Source organism: Oryctolagus cuniculus, chromosome 14 (genome assembly GCF_051225735.1).
Source record: "Oryctolagus cuniculus isolate XC-2025 breed Fujian yellow rabbit chromosome 14, ASM5122573v1, whole genome shotgun sequence".
In the NCBI taxonomy this organism is placed as follows: domain Eukaryota; kingdom Metazoa; phylum Chordata; class Mammalia; order Lagomorpha; family Leporidae; genus Oryctolagus; species Oryctolagus cuniculus.
This window is the reverse complement of record NC_142880.1, coordinates 16,129,505-16,142,080: the sequence shown is the minus strand read 5'-3', so window position 1 is coordinate 16,142,080 and position 12,576 is coordinate 16,129,505. Positions and strand designations below refer to the sequence as shown.

The 12,576-nt window shown below is 37.3% G+C and overlaps 1 long non-coding RNA gene and 1 other non-coding gene across 26 annotated transcripts in view; both read left to right on the top strand.

The window, feature by feature from the left end:
- The window catches only part of LOC149122245 (uncharacterized), a 129,109-nt gene that overhangs the window by 92,893 nt on the left and 23,640 nt on the right, over nt 1-12,576 (top strand). The window lies entirely within an intron of this gene.
- LOC127492890 (U1 spliceosomal RNA) lies at nt 9,564-9,728 on the top strand. The gene has a single exon (XR_007922718.2). It is a non-coding gene; the product is annotated as a U1 spliceosomal RNA (small nuclear RNA).

The window sequence follows — 12,576 nt, the reverse complement described above, 5'->3', positions numbered from 1 at the left end:
CTGTGCTCGTGTGAAGTAATAATGAGATACCATAAGCAAACAGTAGATGATTCATGTCAGATGGTTCTCCAATAACGTTAGGGGGAAAAGCAGCTGATGTATGGGATATTGAAGGCAGATTAAGTTGTTAATGTATATTAGTATATTCTTAATTTCCTTTTAATTGAAAAAGACATATTGACTTTAATTAGAACCATTTCACAGGAACTGTCAATTAGCACATGTCAAACTAGTTAATTCAGAACAGAATTCTTTTAATTAGGGTCTGCTTTCCTTTAACTATGGGGCCAATGAAATCAGCTTTTCCTTATCTAGATTTTAAATGTCTCTAAGACATATAATACAAATGTAGACTCTTATCTATTATTAGAAGCCCATATGGATAACATTAAAATGATGATGCTGGCATTGTTCATGCTGCACAAACCAGAGTCCCTTTATGACTGTTAGAAAAAAAAATGGCTTTGAACAAAGACTACTTTAAATAGCAGATTTATCCTACTTTAAAGAGACTACAAAATTTATGACATGCATGTTCACATTTAAAGTATTATTTAATACGTCTGCTCAAATAAATGGGCCTATTCAAACGTTTTGTGTGTTCTATCAGCCGAAGACACATAAAACATTGTCAAGCCATACAGCAACATTTTTCCCTTAAATGAACTGTAATCAAAAAAGGGAAAACAGACTGAATTTTTTTTGGCACAACATAAAAATAGCACTGTTAACTTTCATTGCATCTAAAGATTTAATACCAATAGTTGATACAGTGACTAAACCACTAGTAGTGAGCTAATGTGATTTTAGTAATCAGACAGTGTAAAATCTGAAACTTGACTATTGCATAATGTAATGGTGTGGAATTATAGCACTTTAGTTACAGTTGGCATGAGGCACATACAGTGAGCTTGGTGGGGCAGGATTGTATAAAGTAAGTATGTTCAAAATTAAGAAACAAGAATTAAATGGTACTGAAAATAATACTGTGAAATCTGACTATTTATCATGTGAGGTTTAGCAACAATCTTACTGAGTTGTAGCAAGTGAGAATTAATGAAAGGAATATTTAATAAACTAAATTCTACATTCCAAAGAGATCTAATAAGATACTTGTTAATGTTTTTATAGGTACAGGTAGCTTACTGATGGCGACTTTGTAATGTGTGCTAAACTATAATTCTATCAGAAGTTGCAAATGTATTATTCCAATTGAGTGAAGCATTGTATTAATCTAATTTCAGTTAACAGAGGTAATAATAAAAGCAACATACAAGTGAATAAAAGCAACAGAGATATCCCATTATTTTTCCTCTCCTGAACTATTTCTGGAAGTGCCTTAGCTCTCCACTGTGTGTTTAAAATATGCAGCCTGTGTGTAGTATGTCTATATTTTGTCTAGATCGGTATGTAGCTTTTAACTTCTTTGGTGTCATGTAGTGCTTTAATTGATGAAAGAGATTTATGTCAGTCAACTTTTCATGACACCAAGTATGAAGATACTCTAAGAGGGAAGATACTTAGGAAGAAAGTTTATTTCCACATACAATTTGGAGGTTCACAGTCCAAGAACCAGCCTCACTAGTTCAGGCATCTGGTGAAGCTGGAGGATGGTGGAGGGGGATCATACTACCAGCCAGGAAGCAGAGAGAGAGAGAGAGAGAGAGAGAGAGAGAGAGAACAGCAGGGCCAAACTTAGTTTATACAACCTACCCTGCTGCGAGAACTACCTTCTGTGGGGAAGCCCCCAGTGACTTAAAGACATCCAACTAGGCCCACCTCCCAGACATCATAATCAAATGAAATCTCCACCTTTAATCCATCAAGCAGGGTATAAACATCTGCATGAGTTGGGAAGCCAAATCGTGTTTAAATGATAATATCCTTGGGCTGCTGCTGTGGTGCCATAGGTGAAGCCATTGCAGGTGAAGCTACCACCTGTGAAACTGGCATCCCATATCAGAGTGCTGTTTGTAACCCTGGCTGCTCTACTTGTGATCCAGCTGCCTGTTAACTTGCCTGGGAAAGCTCCTGTCACCCAATGGGAGACCTGGAATGGAATTCCAGCTTCCGGCTTTGACCTGACCCAGCCTTGGTCATTGCAACCATTTGAACTACTGCATCTCTTATTCTCTCTGTCACTCTGCCTTTCAAATAAATAAGTCTTTAGATTTTGCCAAAACATTGATTTTTGTGTGTGTATGGGTATATAAATGTATGTGTGTGTATATATGTGTGTGTTTGTGCATGCATGGATATATAAATGTGTGTGTGTATAAATTTCTAGATATCACCGGAATGCTTCATAAATTTAAAGGAAAAAGTAATGTTTAATTTTTTTAAAGGTTGGATTTTAAGAATTGAAGTGAGAACTTTAATTATTGCATCCACTTCTAGATTTTTCAATCATTATCTTATGGAACATTAGTTTTATCTGCCTTTCTTTAGGTTCTGTTAAAAACTATTGATAATCAGTAAATTAGTTATTGCCTTCCCATTTATTTAGTTCTTTACTGTTGGAATATTTTCACATCCACTATCATATGCAGGCTGAATAATTCAATCATTACAGTTATTAATTTCCTTCATTTATGTAATTAGTGGCTCTGCATATGGAAAATCTGGGCACAAATTCCAGCATCACTATGTACTAGCTTTCTGAACCTAAATAAGTTACCCCATTTCTCAGAGCTTCTGTTCCCTCCTCTGAAAAGCAAGGAGAAAGGGGGGTTTGTAATAATACCTACCTTATAGTTTTGTAAGGATAAGAGGAAATAGGAAAGGGTTTAGCATCATGCCTGTTACCTACCCAACAAATGCTGGTTCCTATGACTTTTTCAAGCTCTTTTCCTCTACTAACAGTTCCTAATAAGACATGCAACTATTTGTTGAGTAAATTCACACAATTTAAATGGAAATACAGTTAGTAGAAATGCTCTGTGAGATTGATTTTTTGTAGATGTTTGCAGAGGTCTGGGGTACTATCTGTGGCACTTCAGCGTTATCTCACTGGTGACGGTCATCTACTTATGCCCATGTCCTTTCTCCATTGTTTACATGAAATATTGGATGATTGTTGCTCAGTGAAATGGCTTCTAACAAAAAAACTTTGTTTATAATAGTTCAATGTAGAAAATTCAAATATTCTTGAACAACAGCATTAGCTCCTATAGGTATGATAAAAATCTATGAATATCACCCCAGTTAGAATGGCTCTCATACAGAAATCAACAAAAAACAAATGCTGGAGAGGATGTGGGGAAAAAGTTATCATAATCCACTATGGTGGGAATGTAAACTGATAAAACCACTATAGAAGACAGTATGGAGATACCTCAAAAATCTGAATATAGACCTCCCATATGACCCAGCCATCCCACTCCTGGGAATTTACCCAAGGGAAATGAAATCAGTAAACAAAAGAGCTATCTGCACATCCATGTTTATTTCAGCTCAATTCACAATAGCTAAGACATGGAATCAATCTAAATGCCCATCAAAGACTGGATAAAGAAATTATGGGGTATGTACGTCATGGAATACTACACAACAGTAAAAAAAATGAAATCTGGTCATTTAAAACAAAATGGATCAATCTGGAACACTTCATACTTAGTGAAATAAGCCAGTCCCAAAGGAACAAATACTATATGTTTTCCCTGATCTATGAGAACTAATAGCATTCCTAAAATGAAAGCTGTAGAAATGAAACTGACACTTTGAGAAACAATGACTTGAACAGCCCTCATCTTGACTGTCAAGGAACAGTTTTGTGTTTTTTTCCTTTCTCTTCTTCATACTATATGTTGAATTTTTTAAAAATTTTTATTTGATGAATGTATTTTTTCATAGATACAACTTTAGCATAGAGTTAATCATATGTATATAAAGTCAATTGAAAATACATCTCAGTAAAAAATAAGAGGGGGAATAAGAGAGAGAGAAGGAAGTTTGTGACTGTAAAGCTGTATAGTTCTGCATACAGTCCTATGGATTTACTTCTAAGGGTACAGTTTAAAAACTTGTCAAGGGACTACAAATCTCATTAAAATTGGTGGTAAAAATGCCATCTTAATTGTTAAAGTGATCATATTAAGCATTAAAGTGAACATATAGATAGGATTAAGTGTTAAAGAGATCATATAAATAGCATCAAGTGCCTGGTAATAATAATAGATAGAATTAAAAAGGAGGGAATGCGCAACATGGGAAGCAGTCCACACAGCAGACTCATAGAATGACAATCACTTTAAGTAATGTTCTGACCTCAGAATCAGCCCTTAAGGCATTTGGATGTGGCTTAAAAGCCCATGAGAACATGTCAGGCATGGAAATCCAAGATAGTATGGTAAAAATGTTCTACATGAAGGATCTCTGTGAGTGAGACCCCAGTGGAAAGAAGGGGCCATCAAAGAAGGATGTACTTTTCTCTAAAGGGAGGAGAGAACTTCCACTTTACTTATGGCTTTGCCTAAATACTGACGGAGTTTGTGAACTCAAGAGGCTTCCATAGCCTTGGCAGCTCATGTCAATAGCCTCGGGTGATCACTGACGTCATAAATAAGAGTTTTAATTGTTAAATTAACAATAGAAGTCACTGTGGACTTACTCTTCATGTAGGACCTCTGTCCTTAATGAGTTGTACTATGAGAATTCACTGCAAAACTTCTTCTCAAACAGTACTTTATACATTGTGTGTGTGTGTGGGTGCAAACTGTTGAAATCTTTACTTAGTATAGGGTTGGTCTTCTATATATAAAGTTAATTAAAAATGAATCTTAATGAAGAATGGGATGGGAGAGGGAGTAGGAGGTGGGATGGGAGTCAGGGTGGGAGGGTGGGTATGGGGGGAAAGAACCACTATATTCCTAAAGTTGTACCTATGAAATTTGCATTCATTAAATAAAAGCTTTAAAAAATCTATAAATATAACTTGTAACCAAAGGTAATCACTAGTTATTTTCATGTGGTTTTTGTAAACTAAACTCTTTTGATATTTGGATATTTTTCCTATTCTGCTCCTTTTTTTTTTTTTTTTTTTTGACAGGCAGAGTGGACAGTGAGAGAGAGAGAGAGACAGAGAGAAAGGTCTTCCTTTGCCGTTGGTTCACCCTCCAATGGCCGCCGCGGCCGGCGCACTGCGGCCGGCGCACCGCACTGATCCGATGGCAGGAGCCAGGAGCCAGGTGCTTTTCCTATGCACACCTTTATACATAAAAGATTTGTTTTCATTTTTTAAAATTATTTTATTTATTTGAAATGCAGAGTTACAGAGAGAAAGAGGAAGAGATAAAGAGATCTGCCATATACTGGCTCACTTCCCCAAATGGCCACAATGGCCAGGGCTGGGCCAGACTGAAACAAGAGCTTCATTCCTGTCTTCCAGGTGGGTGCAGGCATCCAAGTACTTGGGCCATCTGCTACTTTCTCAGGCACATTAGCAGGATGCAGGTGCCAAAATGGGGTGTTGGAATTGCAAGCAGCGGCTCAACCTGTTATTCCACAATACCAGCCCCTGTTTCCACTTCTGATTATTTACCTAGGATCATTCTTTGGAGTGGAATTACTGGTCAAAGAGAATGAACTTGCTATATATTACCAGGTAGCCTACAAAAAAGTACCAAGTTATATTCCTACCTGCCTTAAATGTGAATTTCTGACAAAAAAAAAGTGAATCACCTTTTGAATACACATTTTGGCTAGTTGTTATGTCTGTTATTAGTGGACAGTTTGTACTAATTGATTTTTTTCTAACTTGTTCATTTTGGCACTAAAATAGGAAGAGGCCAAATAACATTCTAGTGACCCATATGATTCTGCCTGGGATTTTCAAAACGATAACTTTTAATTTTCAAGTAATGTTTAAAGTAATATCTGGTATAAGTGGTAACTGGTATAGCAGTTTGATATAGTCGTATCTTGATTCTTGATTGCGTTATGAGATCTCTTCAAGGCTAATGTCTATAGCTGTTTTTAGAGGAAAATGAGATTCTTCTGATGTGCTACTACAGTATTTGCATTATTGGCAATATACATTACAGAGAGACTTAGGGTAAAAATCAGCTCATTTTATTTTGCAATAAAATCAGAAATAGGAAAAATATGCTAACTTGATAATATCTAATGAGAGAAATGTTCCACGCAGATGTCTGTTTTTCTATTAATCCCTAAAATGACTGTATGCTCTTATTTAATATAAGTGACATCAGATACAACCGTGTTACTAGGAGTGACACATCCACTTGCAGAAAAGATAAGCACAATATGAGTTTGAAATTTCAATACATTCTATTTTAAAGGTGATTTAAATCTTTAGATAATGTAAGATTTGAGATTTCAACAAAGATGTTATATCTATGTATGCTACTTCTGAGAGTTATTTAGGTATTTTTCTCTTGGTTAGCTGCATTTAGCATAACTTGTAACATTCAGAAATGAGAACTGGGTCCCATATAATGAGTCTTTTATGGGACACAGAGAAATATTTTATTTAGTTGTTTTTCAAACCTCCATCTAGGCATACTGGTTTATTTTTTTATTTTTTTCCTTTTTTAAATTTATTTTTTAAGGAATACAAGTTTCATAAGTACAACTTTAGGAATATGATTATTCTTCCCACCGTACCCACCGTCCCACCCACACTGCCACTCCTCCTCCTCCTCCCTCTCCCCTTCCCAGTCCCATTCTTCACTAAGATTCATTTTCAATTAACTTTATACACAGAAGGCCAACTCTATATCAAGTGAAGATTTCACCAATTTGTGCACACATGCACACACACACAAAATACTGTTTGAGAACTAGTTTTACAGTTAACTCTCATAATACAACTCATTGAGGACAGAGATCCTGCATGGGGAGTTAGTGTACAGGGACTCCTGTTGTTAATGTAACAATGACACTCTTATGTATGATGTCAGTGACCACTCAAGGCTTTTTTTTTTTAAAAATTTATTTATTTATTTATTTGAGAGGTAGAGTTACAGACCGTGAGAGGTAGAGACAGAGAGAAAGGTCTTCCTTCTGTTGGTTCACTCCCAGATGGCCGCAACGGCCAGAGCTGTGCCAATCTGAAGCCAGGAGCCAGGAGCTTCTTCCCAGTCTCCCATGTGGGTGCAGGGGCCCAAGCACTTGGGCCTTCTTCTACTGTTTTCCCAGGCCATAGAGAGAGCTGGTTTGGAAGAGGAGCAGCTGGGACTAGAATGAGCACCCATATGGGATGCTGGTGCCTCAGGCAGAGGATTAACCCACAGCACCGGCCCCCACCCAAGGCCGTTGCCATGAGCTGCCTAGGCTTTGGAAGCCTTTTGAATCCACAAACTCCATCAGTATTTAGACAAGGCCACAAGCAAAGTGGAAGTTCTTTCCTCATTTTAGAGAAAAGTGCATCCTTCTTTGATGGCCCCTTCTTTCCGCTGGGGTCTCACTCAACAGAGATCCTTCATGTAGAACAACTTTTGCCACAGTGTCTTGGCTTTTCATTAGGCATACTGTTAACCAGTTTTATTTTATTTAAAAGTCTTAAAAAATTTAAATTTATTTTTTTGAAAAATGGAGTGATGGGGAGGGGTGGGGAAGAGAGTGGGAAAGAGATGTTCTATTATCAGATTCACTTCTTTTTTTTTTTTTGAGTTTTTATTTATTGAATGCATTTTTTCATAGGCACAACTTCAGGGATATACTGGTTCTTTCTCCCATACCCACCCTCCCACCCTGACTCCCATCCCACCTCCCTCTCCTTCTCCCATCCCCTTCTTCATTATGGTTCATTTTTAGTTTGATTATATACACAGAGGACCAACTCCATGTTGAGCACAGATTTCAACAGTTTGCATCCCCCCATACACTACATATAGAGTACAGTTTGATGTTGAAATACTTACTTAAGGTATACTAAGCTGATCTTCTGTATATTAAGATAATCGAAAATGAATCTTGATGTGAATGGAAGGGGAGAGGGAGTGGGAAAGGGGAGGGTTGTTGGTGGGAGGGACGGTATCGGGGGGGAAGCCATTGTAACCCATGAGTCGTACTTTGGAAATTTATATTCATTAAATAAAAGATAAAAAAAAAAAAGAGTACAGTTTGAGAAAAAGATTTGCAGTCGATTCTCATATTACAACTCACTAAGGATGGAGGTCCTATCAGATTCACGTCTCAAATGGCCACAAGAGCCAGGGCTGGACCAGGCTGAAGGCAGGAGCTTAGAATTCCATCCAGGTCTCCCAGGTGGGAGGCAAGGGACCAAATAATTGGGCCATCGTCCATTGCTTTCCCAGGCACATAAGCGTGGAACTGGATTGGAAGCAGAGCAGCCCGGATTTGAACTGGCACTCTGACATGCCAAAATGTTGGTTTCACTTTTTTTTTTTTTTTTATAGTATATAGATAACATGGTCATATACTCTCAACACAAAAGGCACACAATTTTCATTTTTGTAATCATCGTTTGGGATTTTTATGTTTTCTTTGTATACTGGATACCTTTCCATATTTATTGTATTACACAGATAGAAATGCCATATTTCATTGTGTTAACATCAAACTAAAAAACCTGAAAAACAGAGTATTTTGCTTCTATTACTATTGTTCTAGATTTTTGTTCTGTAAATACTCTTTATGTTTGTGAGTTATTTCACAATGGGAATGCTTTAGGGAGATGTATTTTGGTCAGATTAGGCTGCTACCCAATTTTTTGTATTTTATTCTCAAAGCATTCATACATTTTTATTTGGAAAAAGATTCTTATTAAAATACTATCTTTTGCTATTTATCTAGAAAGTGAATGCAATTTTTATAATGTTTTAATTTTAATTTTTAATTTTTTTCTAAGGTTTATTTATTTGTGTGAGAGGCAGAGTTATAGATAGGGAGAAGGAGAGACAGAGAGTTCTTCTATCCGCTGGTTCACTCCACAAATTTCTGCAACTGCTGATGCTGGGCTGATGCAAATCCAGGAGACAGGAGCTTCTTCCAGGTCTTCCATGTGGATGCAGGGGCTCAAGCACTTGGGCCATTTTCTACTGCTTTCCCAGGCCATCAACAGGAAGCTGGATCAGAAATGGAGCAGCCAGGACTCGAACTGGCACCCATATAGGATGCTGGTGCTGCAGGAAGATGCTTAACTTACTACACCATAGCACCATCCCCTTTAGTTTTTTAAAAGACTCAATGTGATTTGTAGATACAATTCTAAGAACATAATGATATTCTCTTCCTCCTTGCCTTCCTCCCCTTCTTTCCTTCTTTGCTCCCACCCATTTTCCTCCTCCCTCCCTCCCTCTCCCTCTGCTTCTCTCTCCCTCCCTCCCTCTCTCTCTCTCCTCCTTCCTTCCTTCCTTCCTTCCTTCCTTCCTTCCTTCCTTCCTTCCTTCCTTCCTTCCTTCCTTCCTTCCTTCCTTCCTTCCTTCCTTCCTTCCTTCCTCTCTCTCTCTCTCTCTCTCTTTCTTTCCTCTTTTTTCTTTCTTTCTCTCTCTCTCTCCCCTCCCTTCCTTCCTTCCTTCCTTCCTTCCTTCCTTCCTTCCTTCCTGTCTTGTTTTTGAGATAACACATTTTAAAATTACATACTTACCTGGCAGGGGAGATACCATGATCAGGCAGGTGATTTTCCCAGGGCAAGGCTCTTTCATTGCACTGCAGGAGTGCTGATCCCTGCAGTTTCCCCAAATGTGGGAAACTCGACTGCATAATTTGTGGTAGCAGGGGGACTGTGTTCGCGCTCTCCCCTGTATTCAAAAAAATAAATAAAATAAAATAAAAAATTACATTACAGTAAAAAAGCTGAATACTTCACCAAATAGGAGGTTTAAACAGTAAAAAGCAAAAAGACTTCAGTTTAATGGGTATATAAGACAATAGCTATAAACAATAATTGAGTGGAGAAATGACCATTTCACCCATATATAGTAAAATTTAAAGTAATCCCAGATCAATAGTAGTATAACATTCTTATCCATTGGTTTGACCAAGTTATAAAATGAAATTTTACAAAACTGTATTTGTAGCAATACTGACACAGACATTTCTTTGTTTTTGCTCATTTTTTTAATTTTAGCTCCCAAATATAAGGGAGAACATGTGGTATTTGTCTTTCTGGGTCCAGCTTATTTCGCTCAACATGATGCTCTCCATTTGTGTCCATTCTGCTACAAATGGTAGAATTTCATTTTATACAGCTGAATAATATTCTGCTGTGTATATAAAGCACATTTCCTTTAGCCATCCATCTGGTGATGGACACCATGGTTAGTTGCAAATTTTGGCTATTGTGAATGGTACTGCTGTAAACATCGTGGTTCAGCTATCTCTTTGATACCTTGTGGTCAAGTCTTTTGGGTATATACCTAGAAGTGGGATTGCCAGATCATACAGCATGTCTATTTCCACTGTTTAACGAAATCTTCACACTGTTTTCCTCAGTGGCTGTACTAATTTACACTCTCACGAACAGTGTTAAGTGTTCCCCCAGGTCTACATCCTCCCCAGCATTTGTCTCTGTGTTTTGGATTTTGGCCATTCTGAAAGGGATGAGGTGATATCCCATCGTGGTTTTGATTTGCATTTCCCTGATAGTTAGTGATTTTGAGGATTTTTTTCATACATTTGTTGGCCATTTGTATTTCTTCTTTTGAGAACTGTCCATTGAAGTCCTTGGCCCATTTCTCAACTGGATTGGTTTTTTGTTATTGTTGAGTATTTTTAGTTGCTGATGTATTTGGGATATTAATCTTTTGTCAGACAGGTAGTTTGCAAATATTTTTTCCCATTATGTTGGATGTCTCTTCACTCTATTGCTGCTTCTTTTGCTGTGCCAAAGCTTTCGAGTTTGATATAGTCCTCTTTGTGTAGTTTTGCTTTTGTTGCCTATGCTTTGGACACATCTTGGAATGTTTCACCTGTATTTTCTTCCAGCAACTTCATAGTCTCAGGTCTTAAACTTAGGTCTTTGATCCATCTTGAGTTGATTTTTGTATATGGTGAGAGATGTAGATCTAATTTCATTCTTCTACATATATACACCTAGTTTTGCCAGCAACATTTGTTGAAGAGAGTATCTTGCTAACCAAAATTGTGACCTATCTCTTCACTGTTTATAAATATGTTGTGGCACTAATACAGACAAAAATAACCAGGTGTTAATATTTTGCACTTGTCATGACTTCTATTAAGTGTATGTCAGCACAGTTCTAGCTTTAGTGAAGATCAGAAAGAGACAAATACATACAGTCACTCTTCTGCATCACTGTTAGAAATGTCCCATCTTAGAGCCGCCCCTGCCAGCTCTGCACACGATAACAAAGACTCAAGGATTATGGCTGTGGGGAATTGGAAACAGGAAATAAGGAAAATGTAAAGTAGTGCATCAGACCAAGGTTAACTATGTAAGGGTTCAACATGTATTTCTTGAATTTTTGCTGTATACAAGATGTTATGCTAGCTTTTGTGGAAGATGAGTAAGTTACTTTCTGGCCTAAAGAAACTACCAAGCTAGATGAACTGCAAGACCTTTTCCTACATTGAGATTCTATAATACTGTGGTTTTTCTGCACTCTTGTTGTTTTTTCCTATGACTGGTTACTATGTTTATACAGAAGGAAGTAATTTTAGGGAGTACCAAAAACAGATTTTCCCCAGAATATCTATATCAATGAGCCAAGTGAGCCCAGTTAATCACTCCTTTGGGTTAAAGAATTATCTGTTGGTTGACTCTGTTAAATACAAATTATTATCTAAGAGGTATGGCAAAAGATTCTGCAAGACATTGAATTTATTTAGATGAGGAAACAAAGACTATAACATGAAAAAAGCAACATTTTGATATTAGGCAGGTGCAAGTCAATTGAGTGGAGCACTGCGCTGTTGATGGCCAGCCTTAGAGAGATGCCTGTCAGTGTGGGATGGTACTTGAGAAGCTAAGAGGTAAATGAGGGCCCCAAGGAAGGGATGTCAAAAAGGAGGAAAGGGTACCTTGGAAGGGAAGGCATAGTTCAACTAAGTGTGCAATTCTTCTGTAAGCTGAGCTTGTGTATAAGACCTGGGAAGACTGATGGGGAAAAGTCTTGAGCTCAAAGATCCAAATGAGGGGCTCCATTTGACCCATCTGTCCTGGGTGCCTGATTTTTAATTTGTGAAATTAATTTCTATTCTTCCTCTTTTAAGTCTGGAACTTATATTTGTAACTGGAATTAATCTAAGCACAGTTACTGAAATAACAGAATAAAATTTTTAATGTTATTTAAGAATAATTATCTTGTAAGTCACCATGTAGTTTAATAAATCTTAATGCCTTGTTGCTTGTAAATATGCCTGCTAGTTTTTTTTAAGTAAATGTATTCTTCCTTGCTTTGGTTTTTCTTCACTCAGGGACTAACTGGCGAAACTGTGAACTTCATTATGAATTTCTACTAAAATTTTGTTTGACAGTTAACCTTTCTAGGACTCATTTTGAATTATAGAAATCCTGGTCTACTAGTAACCCCATGTGGAGGTATTTAAAATCAGTAATTTGATGACCTACATGAAAGAAAGATCTCTTTCATGTGAGATACCAGTGGAAAGAAGGAGCCATTGGAGAAG